General features: G+C 35.1%; 1 non-coding gene across 1 annotated transcript; it reads left to right on the forward strand.

The window, feature by feature from the left end:
* Positions 1-554: 554 nt before the first annotated feature.
* Positions 555-649, forward strand: LOC138066400 (small nucleolar RNA SNORD116). Its single transcript, XR_011139838.1, has one exon. It is a non-coding gene; the product is annotated as a small nucleolar RNA SNORD116 (small nucleolar RNA).
* The last annotated feature ends 5324 nt before the right edge of the window (positions 650-5973 follow it).

The following is a 5973-nucleotide window of genomic DNA, read 5'->3' on the forward strand; positions in this document are numbered from 1 at the left end:
TTGAATTCTCTTTTAGCATGTCAGAGCAGCTTTAGGAAAGGAAATGGATAATGTACCCTCTCCTGAGCAGTGTAGAATATGGCTTAGCATGGACTACTGCTTAGGGCGTTCTCTTGGGAGGCAGAAGATGAAATTTGAATATCCTCAGACAGAGAAGAGGGCCGATTCCAAGTCATCCACTTCCTGGATGAATGCTTAAAGACAAGCGCCTGCATTAGCACCTCCTTAGAAAGGCAAATGGAAATGGCCCCTCATCTAGCTGCATCTACCTTTATCAAGAGAGACATAAAGGGCAAATTTTTCAAAGATAGGTTAGGCTCAGGTCCTCAAAGACATTTAGGCACTTGATTTTCTTTGATTCTAGGGGGAATTAGCTTCCAAAGTGCCTCTAAGGATCTGAATTTTAGAGGTTTAAGATAACTCAATGTCATTTATCAAATGTGGAATCAGTGGGAGCTGGACATCTAATGAGAACCCCACAGTCTGCATGTTCCTAAATTATGTATGCACTTTTGAAAATGCTAGTCCTTTATCATGCAGGAAATCAGAGTAGATGACTGATGATCCCTTCTCGTCTTAACATTGCTTAAAAAGCTGTATAAAATCATGTGAGCACTATGATGCTCACATCATAGTCATACATATGTCATACATCCTGAGATATTTTATACCTATATGCACTTCTGATGGACAGTCAGTTTCCTTCCAATATGGCACATCTTATGAAAGGTTGCTTTTTAATTGTTTGAATTACTTCTGGATTTTCTGATATTAGATTTTTTCAATTTAGATTTTTTAAAGAAAATTCCATGAATCTTTACTTTTATTGTCCTTATTTTCTAGAAGTTCTGTAATTCAGTATTGATTTATCTTAGTAGAACCAAATTGGTGAATAATACCTATATTGTCTTTTGAAAGAAAAGACTTGTGCTATTTACCTTGAGTTTTAATTCCTTAAGGCTGGTATATAACTTCCTGTTCCTCCTTCTTTTTTTCTTTCCCCCCCGCCCCGCTTCTTTTAAGCATTTGAACCAGTTACTACTGCTAATAGAAAACCCTTCTGGACTTTTTGCCAATGTAACTTTCAAACTCATCTCCAAATGTGAAGGGCTTTATGTTAAGTGTTTGGCTTATCTTTCATTTCTGCAGTTTAGGTAGAAACCTAGTGGCTGTAATAATGGGCTGAGTATTTCCAGACAGATGAGTTTCTTTTCTGCTAGATTATATTCTTACTAAAATAGTTTTAGAATTTCATGGTAACTTGGGAATTTTCTGAGCTCCTTTACTCCAAGCATTGTTGATATAACACTGATAACCTTCACCACCTGCTCAATGTTGACCTACTTTCAATGATAATTAAAGAGAATTCGCATCTTAGAAACTCACATAGACTATACATCTTATACCAACAGCAGGATTACTTCTTCACAATTCTACTCCTATTTCATTCTTCTTCTTCTTCTTTTTTTTTTAAGATGGTTTCCATCTCTTTAGCGCTAAGGTGGTTTGCCACCTTAAAGGTAAGACTAGGTAAATTCCCTGTTGTTAATATCTGTAATTCACCTTCTTGGTCTTGAGTCTCTTTCAGACATAACAAGCAGCATAAACTGCCTTTGTCTTGTTTCTTATCTTCAGCCATTCTGAGATGAATCTTCTTCATGCCTTCACTCTTTTCTTGTTTCTATAATTCATCCACTGCTTCATAGTAAATCTGCCTTACAACCTCACTTATGGCCTGGCACATAACTCTAAAATAAAACAGAGCATGAAGTGTTTATTAAAAGAAATTGATGAGTAAGGGGAGAATTACTATATTTAAATATTATCACAGGTATACAAGGAACACAAGAAACAAGAGCTGGAATCATAGAAATAATAGAATTTATCTGTAGTATTAATGGGATTAATTGGCACCTAGAAAGGTGGTTCTTTTTAAAGGGAATATTATTATATATACTTAAAGCTGGAAGTAAAAGACAAAAAGGACTACAGAAATTGAATGTTAGCATATGTATAACGTTGGTGACTTATAATTGCATAATTAAGAACAATATTGTGAAACTTACTGAATATCAATTCAAGGATAAAAACAAATGAGAAAAAACACTAATATTGGATACAAATTTCTCAGAACTGAGGAGAAAGAGAGAGAAAGAAAAAATCACTACACTAGCTCACAGAATGCGTTTGATTTTAAACATGTTTAGAAGTGTTGATGATTGCAATCACTTGCATAAAGAAAATAAATAACCTAAATACAAGAGAATTCCTCTTGAATCTTTCTTTATACATATCTCTCTTTATAAATGTAGAAAAATATATACTATAAAAATAGTAGAAAATGTCAGTAATTCTGATCTGAATTCCAATTCATATTAAGCCAAGGGAATCTTAAGTCGTAGAGGGTAACACAGTTTGGGGAGCACTTAATGTAAGAAATTAAGAAAACTATGTCCACATGCTTAAATCTATAATCATTTACTTCCTCCTAATTCCTTATTCCTCAGTAACAGTCTTCTGTGACTATACATGAATTGGTCTATGGTGGTACTCCTCTTAATGAAGTGAAAAGGAAAGAATTGTTCAACCACAACCTTCAGTGTTATGTACTGGGACTTGATATCCCTTAGGATACCCTGCCATCTTTCACAGCAGCTCATTTTAAGTACACTTAATTAAGGATCAGCATAGTTTTTGTTTACTGAAGAAAAATGAGAGGAAGAAGAAATGGCCATACTTGAGGTTTGGCAAAGGAACCACCAATGTTCTGATTTTTTTTTTTTTTTTGAGAATGCAAAATAGGAAAAGAAGACTGCAATCAAATTGATGGAGAATATATAGAGAAAAAATTAAAGTTTGTAGAGGGAAAATAAGAACAAAAAATTAATCTGTGTTAGTTCTATGCTAAAGAAGTTAAGGTTTATGAGAATAATTTTAAAATTATTTTGAAGAAGCAAAAATCCTGGAAAGAAAAAAAAATGTCCTTCAGAAAAAAGGGGGAGAAGATGATAATAGAAATGATTAAAAAATTATTTTGGGGTCTCATTTTCAGGATCTGTGTTGAGCAAGAGACATACAAAAAGTGCTCATATAACTTAGCAAATGAAAAAGATCTTATGAAATATGTATTGATAAAGACCAGACAAAAAAATACTTGGAAAGATGGGACGTTTACAAATTGTTTAGGCCAATCTGGTATTAAAGCAACTAGGAAATTGGTTTACTCTGCCACAGACAATTATTATTTTAGAGATATGGAAATCTGGCTAACTACCAAAATGCTAGAGACAAAACAAAAGAACTTCAAAAGGAAAAAACAACAGCGATTTTGGCAATTATTTTCTGAAGATTCTGTCTGTGTCCCAGAAGAGTAATGGAAAAATATCGAGAGAAAAAGCTCACTAAGAATTAAGTTACTCCGCCATCCCAGAGAGCAGGTCCCTTCCTTGCTACTCAATTCAACTTCATTCCAGTTAGGTGAGCAAGGAGAAGGGAAAGGGACAGATAGACATGAGTAAGAAAAACTAATTCTCTGCATCTTCTCATTACTTGCCATTGAGAAATGCTGCCACGTATATGGCACGAAGTAACTTGCTTCACTTGCAAAGCAAACTGAAGCAGAAGGATTTTGACTTTCTAATCAGTTTATTATTCAGTCTGCTACTGAAGCAGCGCTTACCTCATCGGAAACAAAGTAGAGGTACAACCTGATCTTCAGAAACATGAGGATCTAGAGCAGCAAGGAACGTGGAGCTTTTGAAGATGACATCGTGATGGCCAAAGGCGATAACATTTTGTTGGGGGAAAGGGGAAAACGAGCATCTGAAAGGAAAGCGGTAGGAGTCTGAATTCTAGTAAAACCTTTCACACGATGTTTCATGAAAAGTTACTTTCCAAATTAATATACAGTCTGAGTATTGACCGCAGAACCGTAAAGCAAGAAAAAATACAAATTGCCACAGACTGAAAAGGGAGGAGTTTAGTGAAGGGCGACAGGAATTGGTTTTAAGTTCTACTTCATTTAACATCTTTCGTATTGATTTTGAAGTGGGGTAATAGGCCTACTCGTGCAATTAATTGGTAGTACTAAATTGGAAAGTGTTGCAATCACTACTGAAAAAAAAGAGATAATGCAAAGAGAGTTAGGGGGTTAAAATATGGACAGAGAATAAGTAAATGAAATTCAATGTGGAAAAATGAACATTTATCTGTCTGAGGGAAATATAATTCAAAACTCAGATATTCAGGGAGACAGTGAAACGTGGAATGCAATAACACTGCAAAAGGGCTTGCAAATGATAGTGAAAGGAAAATTAGTCATGAATTTGCTATGCGATGTGACAGCTCAGTGCGGTCAGGAGTAAGCAGAATCTGCAAAAAGGTTACATCACAAACCAAAAAAGATAATAATGCCTCAGTTTGCAACTTCAGTGCTGCCTTCTCTGGGATACTGCATTCATTTCTGAAGACATCTCGTTGCTGGTGACTACTAAGAGTCAGTTCGGAAAAAAAAACAACAGAATTTACTATGGGCATATACAGAATTTGTAAATGCTTATAATTTAATATATATATGTATATATGTGTACATGTGTATATGTGTGTGTGTGTATACATATATGTATATAAATTACTTTATGTTGTCAAATAATAGCTACTCATGCATTACCTTTCTTCTGTGCTCAGTGTGTTCAGGATTGGCATGTGGAACTGTGCAGTCTTTGCTGAAGATGGATGCTGAACACAGATAGTTACAGAAATATCTTGAACCTGTAGCATTCCCCATTTCTACCATACTAGCCAGGCCCTGCACCGTTTGTTGCAGAGAAAGGGAGAACCTAGACCCGAGTATCCCTTGCAACATGAGGATAAGATGCCTGGGTGAGAGAGTGTGTTCTTTGTAAGCAAACCAGCAGCTATTCTATGAGAGCTTGAAAAATATTAATAAGTGCTGAATAGATCATTTATTTTAAAATTCAAAATACAGAGAGTAATTTTAAAACTGTATAAAATAGGAAGGAACTAATTTAAAAATAATTTGAAACACATGTATATGTGTGTGATAAATAATTGGTTTGTGTGAAATATGGAAAATATGTGCAATTGTAAGGAAATAACACTCATAACTCATGAGATTTCAACTGGCCAAAGCAGTATTACAAGGCCAGCAAAACCACTCACAAGGGGAAAGAACAAAATTCCAGTAACGATTAAATGAACTATTGTATTCATTTATGATGCAAAAAATCCCCTACTAAATAAGACAAACTACATCCAGGTAGCAGAATCATTCAGTGTACTACGGAAAAATAAAGTTATTCACCCTGTAGACTAATTTTTCTTGGCTTTTTCCCCTCCCAAAGAAAGAAAAAAAGAAAGGAAACAGTTTAAAAGGAAAATGGAATATTCCCCATAGCAGAAATTAGATAATTTGTAAACAAGCGCCCCAAAGCAACAAAAGCTCTCAATTTGTTCGTACTAATACCCATTAAAAGCTTTTATAAGTCTCTCAATAGTAAGTGACCCAGAATTTGTGCATGTAATAATACTGCTGACATATCAAAATAACCCTTTATATTTCATTCAGTATGTCTCTAAATTATGCAAATGACTCTCAATGTAGTTTCTCTGTTTCTTTAAAAAACAAACTCACATGAGGTAGTCTTTAGACTGAGATTCAGATTGTATTCATTCCAAAACCACCATTACAAAAGTCTTATGACCTGTATTTGTAGGCAAAGCTTACTCTTCAGAATCCAAACTAGGATGCTTGGCTCCCCGTCTGTATCCCGCAGAAAAAACATCTGCTCACAGAAGCTGATTTATTTATCTAGGTGTCTAGATGTGTATGTATTTTCTATTTGCTATGTAAGCGCTGGCTTATTACCAGAGCTGGAGCGCTCTGGAGATAGGGTTTGCCCTCCGGGTCAGCAAACACCTCCATTTTAACTTTCCGCATTGAAATGGGGGTCT

The sequence above is a fragment of the Struthio camelus genome, chromosome 2 (assembly GCF_040807025.1).
Source record: "Struthio camelus isolate bStrCam1 chromosome 2, bStrCam1.hap1, whole genome shotgun sequence".
NCBI classification, from domain to species: domain Eukaryota; kingdom Metazoa; phylum Chordata; class Aves; order Struthioniformes; family Struthionidae; genus Struthio; species Struthio camelus.